The 16,847-nt window shown below is 45.6% G+C and overlaps 1 long non-coding RNA gene across 1 annotated transcript; it reads left to right on the top strand.

Annotated features, from left to right (window-relative positions):
* Positions 1-2,338: 2,338 nt before the first annotated feature.
* On the top strand, positions 2,339-9,083 carry LOC103561137 (uncharacterized). Its single transcript, XR_011526165.1, has 5 exons — positions 2,339-2,446; positions 5,727-5,861; positions 6,138-6,272; positions 6,487-6,505; positions 7,217-9,083. It is a non-coding gene; the product is annotated as an uncharacterized lncRNA (long non-coding RNA).
* Positions 9,084-16,847: the final 7,764 nt, after the last annotated feature.

Here is a 16,847-nt window from a genome sequence, read left to right as displayed (position 1 = left end):
AGATCTCTGAGGCTATTCATTAAATGTATACATAAAAATTTTAAAAATCTTTTCTTCTCCTTACGCCATCTCTGTTTCCTCTGAGTCCGTTTTCTTTTTTCAACGTCTGTTTGCTTTGGTCTCTGTCTCTCACTTGGGATACTTTCTGCGAATTCCTGGTGATCCCGGGCTGTCCAGTCCCGCGTAACAGCGAGTGTCAGCGTGAGAGGCAGCAGTGCCTGTGGGCAAGGATTTAACTGGCGGTCCTCACTCAGGCTATTTCATTGGGAGACCATGAAAAGTCGCTACTTAGAGGCCTTCTCTCTGGGGCTAGTAAATCTTCTCAGTAAACTATCCTCCACTCTTCTACCCAGGGGATATGTCCCTGACAGTCCTTTGTTGGGTGGGGTAAGGGAAGGAGTCTGGCAGAGGGCCTTACTATTAACTTGTGGATCTACACTTAATCCTTCTGTTTTCAGCCAGGCAGCTGCCCTCTACTGTTGGTGGGATCTCTGAGTCTGGGGATACTCTGGTTCAATTTCTCTAGAGAAAAACCCTCCAGTCTCTGGCAGGGACATAGTTGCCCAACTGTGTGAGATTGGGAGGGCATCTAGAGTTGTAATTTCTCCATGTATGTCTCTCAACCAGTTCCCTAGAGTTTAGCCAATGCCTCAATCTCACTTCTTGCAGGACCTGCTGCCTTTAAGGCCCCTGCCTCTCCGGGCTCTGTGGGAAGAATCTGCTCACTTCTCACCATAGGTTCCTTCTCCAGGTCCTTCCAACTCTTAGTTTTCTCTACTCCACTAATTCAGTTACCATTCCTCCAGCCCTTTCGGTCATCCCCAAATTACTGAACTCTCTGGTCCACTGATGTCCTCATTTCCATTCAATGTATTCTCATGGCTGTATACTTTAAAAAAAATTGCTGGGGCGGGGGGGTTGTCTATGGAGGGAGAGGAGAGAAAGGCATATGATTAATTTGTTATCTCTAACTGAAAGTTCATACCTACTTAAAAGAAGTGTTTCCAGATTTTATTAATAGTACATACTTTATAGAAAATTTGAGCATACATTAAAGCAAATGCTTATGATCCTACCATCCAGAAATAATCAATATTAGCATTTTGGTTATGATACAATTACCCACTTTTTAAAAAGTAAACTTTTTATTTTAATAGTTTTAGATTTATAGTGTGGGGACCTGGAATTGGCCACCCCAAGATATGTCTCTTTGGCGTCAGGATTATTTGAGGCTCATTGCTTTTGATAAACTGTGACAGGCAAGGAGGCTCTGAGGAATGGAACTTGCCCTTTGTTAGGACACTTTTACATTTGTAAGGTAAATCTCTACCTGTAAAAGGTGCCTCCCTCTCTGTACCAGGAAGAAGAAAGGAGATGACCTTCTCTCTAGAAACTCTTAATCAATACCAAAGGCAAGGACTTAAATCTGCATTTTATTGTGCTTCTCTGGTAACCTCCTGTAACTGACTTCCCTCCCCCTCCCAACATTGGCATTTCTTTAAGGATTAAGCATCTTTCCTTAGGCTAGGAACTGATTGCTGCGCTCACCTGTGACTGCCCAGCTCCAGATGATAGACTTGCCTCCTGCTAAGCCCACCGAGATAGCAGACCATTACCTGCTGTGTCCATCAAGCAACGTGCTGACAGGGCAATCTTGTGACTATTGTGGGAGGGACATTTCAATCACATGTGAAACACCCCGTTTGGGGGTATATAACCACTCTGTGCACCCCACTGCTTCGGTGCCCTTTCTTCCTTCAGGAAGAAAGGCCCCGGGCCATGGTTCCTCATAAAGCTTTGTTTAATTTTCTCTTGCTACTCTGTCTCATGTGAATTTAATTTGTTCTCCAGCCAGACGAACCCCCATTTGGGAAGAGGAAATGTCTTCCTCCCCTACAATAGAAAAATCACAAGGCTGGTATGGAGTTCTCAAACTGTGTATATTTCCTGTCCCAGTTCTAAAATCAAGCATTTCTCCAAGATGACCTTGTCATTTTATTGGAGAGTGGTACTGGAAACCAAGATCTGGGTACATTTGTCACAATTAATGAACCAATATTGATACACCATTATTAACTAAATCCAAACTTTATTCATATTTCCTTAGTTTTCCCCCAATGTCCTTTTTCTGTTGCAGGATCACATTCAGGATACTACATTATTTAGTTGTCATATCTTCTTAGGTTCCTCTTGGCTGTGACAGTTTCTCAGACTTTTCTCGTTTTTGATGACTTTAACAGTTTGGGGGAGTACTGGTCAGATATTTTGTAGAATGTCCCTCACTTGGGACTTGTCTGATGGTTTTCTTATGATTAGCCTTGGGTTATGGATTTTTGCAGGAGGAAGACCACAGAGGTGAAGCACCATTCTCATCACATCAGATCAAGGGTACATCCTATCGACATGACCTACTACTGTTGATGCTGACCTTGATCACCTGGCTAAGGTAGTATTTGACAAGTTTCTGCACTGTAAAGTTACTTCCCCCCACACCCCTGTCCATACTTCCTCTGTGGAAGGAAGTTACTATGGGCACCCCACACTTAGGGATTGGGGAGCTATGCTCCACCTCCTTGAAGGCAGAGTATCTACACAAACTATTTGGAATTCTTCTGCATGGGAGATTTATCTATTCTTCCTCAGTTATCTGTTTATTCAATTATTTATTCATATCAGAATGGACTCATGGATATTTATTTTGTCCTTTGGGTTATACTACAATAATAATTTACTTATTTTTTGCTCAAATCGTCCCAGCTTTAGCCATTGGGAACTCTTTCAGTTGGCTCCTATGTCCCTTCATGTTCTCTCCGCCCATCATTGTGCAGTTTTTGAGCACTCTCTTATTGTCTGGCTCTATAACATGTTCCTGGAGACCGGCCCTGTTGCCTAGTGGTTAAGTTCAGTGTGTTCTGCTTCGGTAGCCCAGGTTCAGTTCCCAGGTGAGGACCTACACTACTCGTTGGCGGTCAGGCTGTGGCAGTGACCCACACACAAAATAGAGGACTATTGGCGCAGATGTTAGCTTAGGGTAAATTTTCAGCAGAAAACAAACAAACAAAAAGCTCCTGGATCATCCTGCGTATTTCCTCTCCCAGTTCTAAAATCAAGCATTTCTCCAAGGTGACCTAGTCCTTTTGTTGGAGAGTGGTATTAGAAACCAAGATCTGGGTGCTAGGTGTGCTTATTGCTACTGGGATGTCATTACTTCTAGATCCTCTCAGCTGACATAGCAAGGAAATGGATAGGGGTACATATATCTATAAATATTTCCATGTGTAACCACCTGTACCTACATTAAGTTAAACATGAGTTTCCACTAATGTCTTCAACTCTAATTCACTACTGCATGGATCATTCTAGCCTTCTCCTCTTGTTTATCTGTAAACATCTACTTCAACAATAAGAAACCTGGCTCCCACCATCTGCCATCCATTTACTTAAATATTCAATTCCAGCATACATGTATTGTCAACCACTCACTTTTTAAAAGTAGGAATTTGTTTTAATTGTTCCAAAACTACTTATTTGACATGTCCAAGATTCCATAAAGGACTTTTGGTCCTCACAGTCCCTGATGGGTTCCCAGCCTTCAATTTGCCAAACTAAAATGCCAATTTTCATTTGATGTCGTCTTCAGGCTTTGGGTTGGTTGTTATTCTCTGGCCTCTCCCGTTGAAATGTCCTTCTGGAGGTCTACTGACAAGTGCACCCATCCCAGGCACCCCCTGAGTAACAAACTCCTGGTCTACCAAAATCCACGCCCTAAATGGTCGACCAGGCCGTGTAAAAGGCAGGGTTTGCCTTTGCTGGGAGAGGGGAGTGTTCTCTACATTCTTCCTCCCTGTAGACAAAGTTCTCAGAAACCACGTTGGCTGCAATGAGAGATAGAAGTATCCCTTAAATGATGTGTTCTCATGTCACCACACGCCACATTGCCCAAGGAAACACTGCTATAAATAGCATTTGGTCTCCTCCCCAGTCCACCTCAGCCTGGTTAACCAAGTGATGGAGACTCGGTGGGAAGACAAGAAAGCAGAAAAACAGATCGACCAAGAAGAGGAGAGGCAGAAGGGCAATGAGGAAAGAGTTGGTGATAATATTAATAATAATATTTATAATTAATGATTAACAATTATTTACATTTGCAAAGAACTTCCACATGAATGGTCTCGTTTAGTTCATTAAGTCTAACAACTCAAAAAAGTATACGTTTTTCTTCATTTAAACTATTTTATAGGTTAAATTGGCTTTTGTGGGTTCTAGATTCGGGCATAGGCATGTGACCCAAGCTGGGCCAATAAGAATTGGCCCTGGGATTATTGCTAAAACTAGTGGGAAAGAACCATGTTCTCTTTCTGTTGGGACTGTAGAATAAGTGGGGGTGGATGTTCACTGTATCTAGTTACTTGTTTGCTCGTTTGTTTATGTGCGTGGAGGAAGAGCTGAAGGAAGTATCCCGAAATGTTAGCATCAATTAATTTTTGGTAGTATAATTGATGATATTTATGGTTTTTACACATTTATGTATTATTTATGTTTTCTATAGTGTATCACATTACATTAACATAAATTTTTCTGTTATAAATTATTTTTAATTATTTTATATTTATGTTATAAAATAATATACATATATGGTAATATATTTATAATATGTTTATCATATACTATTATATAAATAATAGATTCATGCAATTTTTACTCTAATATAAGGCAGAAGTGCTTTAACCCCCTCATGCCCATTTATTCCTTCCCTTGGTGACTGTCTCAAACCCAGTTCCCTATGCCTGGCAGAACATGCCTCCTTAACCCCAGGATGATCCAGCATCCTAGAACAACTTTCTCAAAATAAAGTATTTTACCTTTTCAAAGTATTTGGGAAAAAGAAAAATTTCAAAGTAAAACATTTAGGAACTGAGAGGCTCTCTACTGGTTTTGTGATATCCCGTCAGATCCTAGGCCTCCTCAAAGAACAGAGTGGAGAGAGGCTCTGCTCTCACAGGGCGCTCTCACTCCCAGGCTGGCTGGGGTGGGGGTGAGGGGGGACATGGGGACGAGGCGGGGAGGGGAGGGACACACAACAATGATACACACACCAGGGGCAGATGCCCCGCTTTTACCTGACTTTGTAGTCCTTTTAGAAAGAGCTCAGTGGGGTTTGCACTGGCTTTGATGCTCTCAGTAGCCCCTCCTGAGAGAGAACAGATGGCAAGCCCCACCGAAAGAGGAACAACCCCAGGCCCAGTAAAGCCATTTCCTGGGTTCCCTCCTCCAGTGTCTGCCAGGACTCCTGGGGATTCTACACGGACCGGGATGTTCTCCCTGCCGGTCACCAGCTCAGTCCTGCTCTCTCCCACTGTGGACACAGGCCCCTCCCTCAACTCCCCAAAGCACAGCGGAGGCCCGGCTGCAGCACACAGCAAAACTCCCCACAAACCCTGAAAATGCCATTCATTCCAAATGAAAACCACCGTTTACAAATACAACGACGATGCAGGCCCTGTAGCTTTACATTGTTCTGAACTGCATTGTCTCTTTTCCAGAATAGGTTTAAGTTTTATCCTTGCATAATCCAAAGACCTATTAAAATATTTTCCTAAAAACAAAAAGGATTATTCCCACAAGAGCAATTTGCTTCCACCTCCACAGGAGATGGAGGAACGGGGATAAAACCCCCAACCCACGCAGTTTAGATTAGCAGTTTGTCCCCTGTTCTCACATTGCAGTTTTCAAAAATAGCAGAGCCCACTTTCTGCACCCTCCAGCGGATACCTATCTGGAAACAAAAGGCGGAGTCTGAAAGAGGGGCAAGGACTTGGCTGGCCGGGGACTATGGGAAAGACTCAAGAGGAGGGACAGAGGTCAGTGGACACAGAAAATGCACGTTTTCTCGAGACTGGGGCTTTACACCTTCAGAGTCAGGTATGGGGAGAGGGCAGGGTGAGTGTTCATTATTTCTTCTTTAAAGGAGGCGCCTGGCATAGACCACTTCTCAGGCCTCTTCCAGCTCCAAACTCTCCACACCTCAAGGAGGTCAGGGAGGCAAGGGGCTGGCTCCCCAGGTGTAGGTTTCCACAGGCCTCTTCCCGGATTGCATCAGTGCTGCCAGAGTGTTCACTCGTTCTCCCACCCCACAGGTGCCTACACCTCCCTCCGCCCCCTCCTAAAACTTCTTAGCTTCAGATAACACCCTTTTGTTCTCCTTGTGACTCCACACCCATGGGGAGAGGGAATGAGGAAACCTTCGGGGAAGTGCCACCTATCTGATGAAGGTAAGAGGCTGCCCTGCACGCTGCTGTGCCTTCCAGGGGAGCCTGTTCCCAAGGTTCCCCGCCCAGGTCAGGAGGCGTTTTGGGGCTTGGCTTCCTGGCAGGGGAGGCTTGAAGGCATTGAAGGGGCGGGGGTGCTGAGGAGGGAGGTGAAGGCCCTGGGCTCATAAATCTTCATCTTGGGCATTCATTAGGGTTTTTTTTTTTTTTTTCCCAGGGAATCCTCCAGGGAAGCGGTGAGTGTCTTCCAGCGGCTTCTCACCAGACTCACGATCAGGTCCACACTTCTTAGCATGGCATCCAGGATTCTGCAGAATCTTGCCTCAGCCTTCCTTGCCAATCCCCTCTTCTGCTCTCTCTCCCCAGACCCACTGAGCTCTAGCTACATAGAACTATTACTATTTCCCTGAACATGCATTTTGACACCTCTGTGACTTCTTTGCATGTACTGTTTCCTCTGCCTGAAGTGCCTGCTGCGGCATGTCTTCTTAAAGAACTCCTATTCACTCTTCAGGACCCTACTAAAAAATCAGACGCCTCTTCAAAGCCTTGCTTGACTCCCCAGACAGGGTTGGTTGCTCTGTGCTCCAAGGCCTAGCATTCCTTCCCTTGTTCCTCACCCAGTAGGATAATTATTAGGATTTGCATGTTTATTTTCTTCCTAGTTGCTCCCCCAGGGCAGGGACTGTGTCATTCATCTTTGTAAACCTGATGCCAGGCCCTAATAATTACTCAGGCAATATTTGTGTAAGGCTAAACACCATTTCTGCTGGATTTGGAGTATTTTTTGAGCAGCATTAAGAGAATTTCTGTCACCATGGACGTCCCCTGGCCCACAGTGACATCTCTGTATTAGTACAGCATCAGTACGGCACTCCTCAGGTAATTTGACGTCTGATTGATTTATTTTACATATTAACCCACTGGGTTTCTGTTACCATCATAAGATGAAGAGACTGAGACGCCAAGAGATTGAGCAACATCGTGTTCGAGGTTACAGTACATGCGCGGCAAAGCTGGGACCTGAACCCAGATGTTCTGGCTGCGAAATCCACAAGATCTGACTACACCAGAGATTCGCAGTAAATGTCCTTTGACTCTGCAGATCAGCATCACCTGGGAACCTGATAGAAATGCAGATTGTCGGGCCCCACCCCAGACCTGCTGAATCAGACGAGGGTAGGCCCAGCAGTCTGTGCGTTAACCAGCCTTGCAGGGGATTCCGCTGCACGCTCGAGTTAGAGAACACCAGCCTACACTGTAGCTGCTCCAGCGGCTTCCCTGGAGCCAGAGGAGGGCGCTCCAAGGCCAACTTTCACCCTTAAACAGTCGTGGCATCTGGGAGGGGCAGGGGTAGCAGGTTGGGGTGGAAGGGAAGAAAACGCCTGGACTGGGAGTTAGAAGCCAGAGTTCTAGTCCCACCAGTTTTGCAGTTATTGGCTGAGTGATTTTGAGCACCTCTCTGGGACTCAGTTTTCTCATCTGTAAAATGAGATGTTGATTAAATGATCTCATCTCTGATTTCCCTTTACATTATGTTGTCCAGCTCTCCTTTGGAATTTGGTGTCTCTGCCAGGAATGGAATGAAGACAGTATGAGTGCTCATTTTTAATGGATTTTTCCCATACTTGGAAATTAATAGCCCCCAATTCCAAATCCTCAGACCAGCTATCCTCTACCTCCTTCCTTAGGGGCAGAAAGTGAGAGCAAACGTTGGAGTTGACTGGTGAAACCATTAAGCAAAAAATAGAAAAGCATTTGATGGTGTTGGTTGGGACTTCCCTCCGCTACCTGGGGCTCCTTCATGTGGGCCTTTTCCCTGATCCCTCAACAGTCACCTGCTTCCCCACTGTGACTCTGCCAGACCCCTTTGCCCACAGACCATCTCCCTGTCACCCCAGAACTCACGTCCTTTCCCTGCTCCTTTCTATGGGGTTGCCCGATTCATAGGCTCTTGCTTCCCCAACATTCTTCAGAGGAGGGAGAGGGGTGATGTGTCAGGGTGACTTACTAGGTGTGCTAGGGGCTTGGTGGCCTGATGAGGAGCCCCACGGACACACTGAAGCCCTATCCTACTGGTTTCGTGTGGACCTGAGGGCCCTCCCCAGGGCGCACCTCAGATGAGGTAGGGCTGTACCCACAGGGTACCCGGTGGGCCCAGCATTGGACTGGCAGCTGGAAAACCTGTCCACATCGGGCTGGAAAGAAGGAAGAATGCTTCTTGCCCCTTTGAGATGATTATGAAAATTTGAGACAAGTAATGGCATCGTAAAAGTAGAGACCTGAATCAGAAAGGTGGGTAGAAGAATTTTAACCACTCAGGACCCGGGTGTCAGCAAGAGAACATGGCTAAACTCTCAAGTCCTCAGCGGCAGTTTTAGAAGTTGGTCAAAGAACCTGTCCCCTTCAGCAAAACCACACATGCCCGATAAACAGCCCGAGTGTCTGTCAAATCAGTATCACGCTCAGAGAGAGACTTTCGGGATGGTTTCCAGAGTCCAGGAAAAGCCTTAAAACACAGGACAGAGGTGTTGCCAGCAGCCTTGGGTTAAAAGCCAAAGAAAGTGGTTATTAAACAAGGCCCCTGGAAGAGCTGGAGCCAGCGTAGACTGGTCATCAGCTGAAACTCACTGAGGCTGCTCTTTCAGCTGCAAGTGACCCTCTCGGAGAGGCTGCCTACGTCCTGGATAGAGCATCAATGAAGCTCCACATTAATGAAGAATATGTCTGCACTCCAAACTTATCGAACTGTGTACATTAAATATCTTCAGCTTTTGTATCAATCATGTCTCAATAAAGTGGTTTTAAAAGAAAGAATATGTGTGTGAATTTGTGTGTGGTTATGGCTTCTAATATACCCTTTCTATCAACTCACATTCTCAACAGTTATTGATCTCAACCCAGTGCCGTGGAGCCTCGTGTTAACACCTTCGGTGGATGGCTGCTCTCTTTGCCCGTTCTGAGCCTCCCACGGTGGGCCTGGTGGTTGAGTTCAGCCTGGAACCTGGGACCTGCCTCAGTGGCCCTGGACTTCCCGGGATCAGCAGGGCTTGAAGGCCTAGGGAAGATGGAGGCATAAGTCAGGCTTCCTGGGACTGCTCCAGAAGGGCTCTCTCTCCCTCAGTCTGCTTCTCTCCCAGCTCGGCCTGAAATGGGCCTGCTCTCCTGAAAGACTTGGATTAAAGACTTGGATTCTGCATATGTTCAGGATGGGTTTCAACCTCGCTCCTTAGAGTCTCCTAAGCAGCCTACTCTCTAGCTTATACGACTTCACAGACCACTGAGCACTCATTTCTGAGGCTGTCTTCCATCCAAAGACTGGCCAAGTCTGAACACATTGGTCCTCTAGCTGTCCCTGAGGTTGTGCAGGAGAGAGGAGACGTGGGCTGTAGTCTGAACAAGCTGATGCAGTCTAGCTCTGGGCCTTTGGCAGGTCGTTGTGCTTCTCTGGGCCTCAATTTTATCATCTTTAAAATGGGAGTGTTGTTTCAGCTACCCTCTGTGGTCTTCCACCTCTAACATTCTAAAATTCTAGAGCCCATCTTGGCCAAAACAGAAGGCTCAGAGGTCCTGTGCATCACCCCACACATGCCCAGGGAGAGGTAGATGGGGAGTACGTGCAGTATCAGGACAGAGGAGAGGACTCGGCCAGATGAGTACTTTCCCTTCATGGACTTGGATTTGAGAAGCGCCTGTTGGGTGGGGCCTGGCTGGAAGGAGTGAGACAGTCTCCCTCAGACCTCCCCCTGCCTGAGCGGTTGCCTCAGAGGCTGTTACTTAACTCTCCTTACCACTTTCCAGGGTGGGGCAGGGAAGGGCAGATGGGAGCCGCTGATGCAATAGGCAGACGCAAGCCTGTGTTGTTCTTCGAAGACGAAGCAAAGGTCAGCTGGGCTGGGTCTGGCCAACTGGGCTGCAGCTGCAAGGCCCTGCTCTTTGCAGAGTTTCATCTTCCTCTTCTCTCCTTGACTCTTTCCCCTTTTAACTTAAGTAGGGTTCACTCTCTGGTCGTCAGAGCGAGTAATTGATACTTTGTGTTAGGATTTACACACAGCCATTCACTTGTGCTCTTTAACCTGTAGTGGAAGAGAATATCCTTGCCTACTAGGAATGCACATGTTCACATGTATGGACACACACATGCTGCACACACCACACACACCCCAAACACACCCACACCACACACACACACACAGTGGAGGCACTCAGAAATGGGATGGTTGTTCTGAGAATCTGCTCCCACCAGACCGTTTTCCCCACGAGATCTTCCAGGAGGAAGCGGATCCAATCAGAGGATCAGAGAGCATCAGAAGATCTGGAAATTTCCTTTGTATAGCCAAAGCTTCAAAATATCCCGTAGGGTATGCCATTTCTATGCAAGGCCCCATCGATCAAATATGAATGAGACTCCAGGCTAGTTTCCCATCTCCCGGGGATCTGGATGCCCAGAACACAATAACTTTTAATCTTTTAAGTTAAAAAAAATAATAATAAAGAGTCTGTGAGGGGGAAAAAAAGAGTAGGTGCATCCAGACCTTGATAAAAGGAAAATTGCTAAATATTGCACTCAAGCTACCTTAACAATGAACAACTACACTTCCATCATAAATTGCAAAGAAGTTGTCTTATCAAATCCATGCTTCAAGGCTGCACATTCCTTGCCAGAGGCTCTGGAAGGAAAGTCTAGTCCAGGTGGGCCCTACGGCACTCATTATTGTAATCATCATAATTTACTTTGTACTTACTATGCGCCGGGCCCTGTGCTACGTGATTAACATGAATTACCACATTTCATCCTCACAAAAACCCTATGACATAGAGTCTCTTATTATCCCTATTTTACAGATGCAGAAACTGAGGCACAAAACCTTAAGAAAATTGCCCAAGGTTACAGAGCTAGTAAGTGGTAGAGCCAAGGGGTCGATGTGGTTCCCCTGAGTCTGGAGCCTATGCTCGTAACCATCTGGAAAACTCATATACAAACAGAAGATTTAAGTGGGATAGAACCCTTCAAGTTACAAAAGGATTCACCAGAACGTTCTCTAAATCCCAAATTCCTCTATAGCGTCAGTCAATAAAATCTGTAATTTTATTTTACGGAGTTTGTTTTATGTCCAAATATAAGGAGCTCGTTTTTAAATGTAAAATATAGACTTTTGCTCTCTGGGAAGGGTGACGCCTAAGCCTTCCATCACGTCAGTTAATTCTGATATGATTAATTCTGTTAATAGTTAACTATTGACTTATTAGTACTGAATAACTAAATTTAGAAAGGAGCTTTGAGCAAGATAGTTTAAAATTTAAGTATGAATTTTATAGTTATACATTTGTTTGTATATATTCACACAGAATTGAATTTAATCAAATGGATACGCTGAAAGAGTGAAATTCTAGAGTTATCATAGCAGAGCGGGAGTTGGGGGTTTTCTTCTTGAATCAGCCATCAACTTGATTTATAGATGTTTTATCTCATTAACCTTTATGTCGTGGAGCTAATTAGTGACTCTGGAAACTGCAAAACACACTCGAAGCAATTGCATACCTCTTCAACTCCACCCTCCACCAAATTAAATTGGACCCAATTATTCCGAATCATAGAAGACGTTTTTGAAAGGCTTTGCCTCCTTCATCTGAAATGGCTCCCTGGAATGAAAATCAAACCTGATGTGGATTCTGATTTTCTCTTTTAGCCGCACACCATATTACATCAAAACCATTTGAATCCTTCAGAAGCTCTAGCTTCAGAGAGAAAGAAACATGTGCAGATTGTTGTGATTCTCCCTGTCTGGGTAAAGTTGTCCCAGGACCCTGTGGAGCATCCTGAGGATCTTGCTGCCTGCCTTCTGCCTGCTGGTGAGCATCAGGGTCGCCATGTCGGAACCCAGTCCTGTTCAGGAGGCTGCCATCTTGAGGATGGAGAAGGTTCCTTGGGTACTAACAGCACGACAGGCATCCTTTTGCTTCCCTTTTCCTGTTCTTGTTTCTGGGACCAAGACCCTGAGGCATAAGTAGTTACAGCCTTTCTTCCCTTCCAGTCTTCTGGAGGAGGCTTCTGAGCTGCTTGGCCCTCCGTTCCTTGCAGTTGGATTAAGGTGATGGGCTGGGATGGAAGGATGATAGAAATTAAACAGGCTAAATTAATTTACTATGAAAGAGTGTGAAGCTACTCTCTGGAGAGAGACTGGGCTGGGTGCGGCTGTAGAGTGGGAGATTAGGTGAGAAAAATGGCCACTGTTTCAAGAAAATTAGTAAAGATTTACATTATTTTTAAGGCATTTGGAGTTCAACTTATGTTTCTTTTGACTAGGACACCACATTCAAACAATTTTCTGAGAGAGGAAAGTGATTTGGGTAGAAAAATCAAAGACGACTTACAGTAGGGTTTTCCAAATTTGCATGGTCTTGGAACAGGACTGTGATGCGTAGGGAGTGGTAGAGAGGGGCCTGTGGGATGAAATGTTATCGGATGGGGGCCCTTCACCTCCCTTGGATGTGTGGGTGAAGTTGAGGTTTCTTTTGGGGTGATTTCACATGAATAGCAAATCCCAGTGCTGGTGTAAGGTGACACCAAACTTTCATTTCTTTCCTTGGTTTAGTTTGAAAATGGACTAGATTGTTAGCATATTTAAGAATTTTTGGTGTGGGTTCTTGCTCCTTCAGTGCCAAACTGATGTTCTAATGCCATTTGACATGTCTCCCAGCTGAGTGACTCAGCCCTGGCCTCATGGACCCTCCACAGGCTCTCCCTCCCTCAGGGGTGCAGGTGTGTCCCCACCTCGGTCCAAGGCCAGGAAACTAACCACAATCTCCTGGCTATGAGATGTAGCCTCCTGCCTTGAAGGCAAAACAGGGTGAAACACAGGCAGGCAGGATCCCAAACCACAGAAGCTCGAATTAGGTCATCCTTGTGAACATGACAACTCGCTCGCTGTCTCTCTCGGTCAACAAAAAGAGACATGGACCCATTCAAACACGGCTTTAAGAGACTGATGATTTGCATGCGATGGTGACTTGCCATCCATTGAATGCTATTCCAAGCAACCGAGAAAGTTAATTAGCCATTCTTTTTCACAAGCCAAGAAAGGTGCAATGGCACATTCACACTAACTTATGGCAGGACATTTGAGTGCAGAAATTTAAATCACTTGTCTGGTAGTCAATGAGTACCATGTCTGATTTCTTTTTCCCTCCTCAGATGCACCTGGCAGCTTGGGGGACTGCGTGCTGGGCAGGAACCATCTTTCAAAGCCTCTGGAGAAGTTGCAGAGACACTCACAGGATTGTCCCTCTGTGGGACCGGGCTCTCTGGGACAGTTAGAATTAGGTTGAGGATGAGGTTAGCGGGGAGGAAGCAGTGAGGGAAAATTATTATTCCTTTGAAAATAGTTATTCAGGGGAACTTCGCCATGGCTGGTATGGCCATTAACATGTCATTTTACCAGACGTGGAAGCCAGCCCAAGGCAGAGGTAGGCGAGCCCTTGGGAATGCACACTTACTGTTTACTCAGTTCATTTGCGGGAATCAAGAAAATGCTACTGCCTGATGAGAAAAAGACACTGCTTTAGAAGGCACTCTCCCATGTTCACAGTATGTTTAAAATAATTGCTAGGAGAAAGGGCCCGGCGTTTTGAAGAATCTGTCAGAAATCTTCAGCCTAACTTGTTCCTAGGGCAGGATGAGAATGGATTTATTTAGGCTGAAATCCTAACTTCTACTGTCAAGGTTATCCAGAAAGTCTGGATAATGCTACACACAGGAAAAACAAAAGAAACATTTTCTTTTCTAGGCTGGCTCCCCTGAAGACGAGGAATAAAATCACTACAAATATGAGTTATTGATCCCTTCCTCTAAGGCTAGTTAATAACAAACAGTGTTTGTTCTTTGTAGGATTTAATGTTTCCCCAACTGCTTATATCACATGGATTTTGGACTTTATCTACAAGAGCCATACTGGTTACCTTTGACTGCAGGATATGTCTTACTGACATCTGTTTTAAATGGAGGAGAGAGAAGAGTGCTAGAATTGATCCTGAATGTATTAAATTCTGCCCATTTTAAACATGTTTGAGGCAGCTTCATGAAATCACTCCTATAGAACAGATGAGTTCTTTTTGGAGCTGGGACTTCTCTGTCACCCACGTCCCCACTGGTTGGCTCAGTCCCTGGTTCTTATCGCAGACCTACCTGAGAAGGCCAGTGTATTTTCTTGGCTGTATTTCCACATAGCCTTTTAATCTTCACAGATGAGACAACTTGACACACTTCTGTCTCACATGGCAGTGAATTCTTCTCTCTGCCAGCATCAGGATCAATCTTGTCCTGGGCAGAGGGCTAGAAAGACCTTGGCCCTAGTAGGCAGCATCAAGTAATGATGGTTACTGGCCTCACTCTAGCCTCATGCTCTGGCTCCAGAAACTGGACTCTTACCTCACCCATTTGCTTGACAAATATTTGTTGAGCACCTATTATGTGGCAGGACCACAAGTATGGCAGTAACTAAAACACATGGAAACCCCTGCGCTTCCCTAACTTCAACTCTGTTTTAAGGAACTGAGTTTTGTCCTTTCATTCCCAAGTTTCAACCTGGTTCCCTGATCAGTAAGTCACTTCTTCTAGAACAATGTTTCTCAAACTTTAACGTGCATACAGATCACCTGGGGATCTTGTTAAAGTTCAGATTCTGATTCAGTGGGTCTAGGGTGGGCCCTGAGATTCTGAATTCCTAAGAAGCTCCCAAATGCTACTGCTGCTGCTGCTAGGGATGTTGCCTGGGTTACACTTTGAGCAGCAAGGATATACAGCTAGCAGCATTGGCACCATCTGCGAGTTTGTTAGAAGTGCAGAATCCCAGGCCTCATTTCAGAGCTACTGGCTCAGAATCTGCCCTCTGACAAGATGCCCTGGAGTTGAGAAACAATGACCTAGAACAATGATTCTCAAAGCACACGCAACATCAGAAGCACAAGAGGAGAATTATAAAGTACCTGCGGGTCTCCATCCCCCACCCACTGAATCATATCATCTGGTGGTGAGCACCCCAGTGATTCCGATGGATACAGGTTTGAAAACCTTAAAGGCATTTTTGGAGGTCACTTTCCTAGGTTTGTGGGACTTTACAATGGAAAAAAACCTTGGAGATGATCTGGTAATCATCTGAGATGGTGTGCTCCTCTGATGTTATCATCACACCAGTCCCAGATAAGAAACCGGGGCCAGGTTCTTGACTAGGGTCTCATGGGTGGTGACTGGCGGAGTCGGGCCTTCGGCTTCTTCGAAGTTCTTCTTCCACCACAGCTGCCTCTCCTGCTGCTGCGATGCCGCCCAGCTTCCCACCCACCTCAGGAATGCCTCTCCTTGACCATGACCTAAATCTTCTCTTCCTCCAGCCGAGGGTTTTAGTCCATTATCTCCAAACCTCCACACCCTCACAGCTGCTTTCCTTCAGCCCCACAGATGCCATCCTCTCTCCACCCACGTCACCCACCAACCAAGCCACATGTTTAATTGGTTGACTTTCCCCAAAGATCGATTCTGTCAGCCTTTTGATAATGTTTGCGGCTCTCCTTGGGGCAGGTGAAGTATGTGGGGGGGAAGGGTGTTGTCTGCTGGACTTCCATCCATCTTTCAGGAAGGCAATTAAACTTCTTGCTCTTTGTCTTCTCTTTCAGCATCCCTTTCACTAAGTGTTCTGCAACCTTCTGGAATGTATGAGAACACCACCTCTCTTTGCTTGCAGCTTCAAGACTTCCTCACTCTTTCAAACTGGCCATTTTCTTTCCTCCCCTCCCTACCCAGGTAGGTGCTGCTCACCATGCGAAGTTAAATGGACATACCTGGAACTTATGGTCTAAGCTAGGGGTCTTAACTTGGAATCCACAATTCCCTAGCACAATACTTTTCAATCTTGAGGGTACACTAGAATCTCCTAGGGAGTTTAAAAAACCCCGTGTCCAGACTACACTTAGATCAGTTAAATTAACAACTTTGGAGGTGGGAGGCAGGCATCAATAGTTTATAAAGCTCCCTGGGTGATCCCAATGTGCAGCCAAGGTTGAGAAGCACTGGAAAGATGAGGTAAAATTGTTTCTGGATGGGTGCACGTGCATTTCCTGGAAAGGTGAGGCCATGGCTTTTAGCAGATCCTCGAAGGCTTCTGTGACAACTTTCTCCTTTCTCCCTCTCCAAGAAGGCTCAGAGACGATCTAAGATCATTAATAAGGAAGATGAACTTACCAATTATTAAGGTGTCGACGAAAATAATCCATAACCAATCTATAAATGAAAATTTGGGTGCATTTATTCTGAGCTTAAATCTTAGGATTATAACCCGGGAGAGTCTTTCCACAAAGGAACAGAGCACTCCAAAGAAGTGGGGGTACACAGGGCGGTTATATACCCTCAAAGAGGGTGTTTCACATATGCTTGAAATGTCCCTCCCACAATAGTCACAAGATTGCCCTGTTGGCACAGCACTTGATGGACACAGCAGGTAGTGGGTCTGCTATTTTCGTGGGCGTAGCAGGAGGCAAGTCTATTGTCTCCAGCTGAGTGGTCACAGGTGAGCGCAGCAATCAGCT

Source organism: Equus przewalskii, chromosome 14 (genome assembly GCF_037783145.1).
Source record: "Equus przewalskii isolate Varuska chromosome 14, EquPr2, whole genome shotgun sequence".
In the NCBI taxonomy this organism is placed as follows: Eukaryota; Metazoa; Chordata; class Mammalia; order Perissodactyla; family Equidae; genus Equus; species Equus przewalskii.
This window is presented reverse-complemented; position numbering and strand designations above follow the sequence as displayed.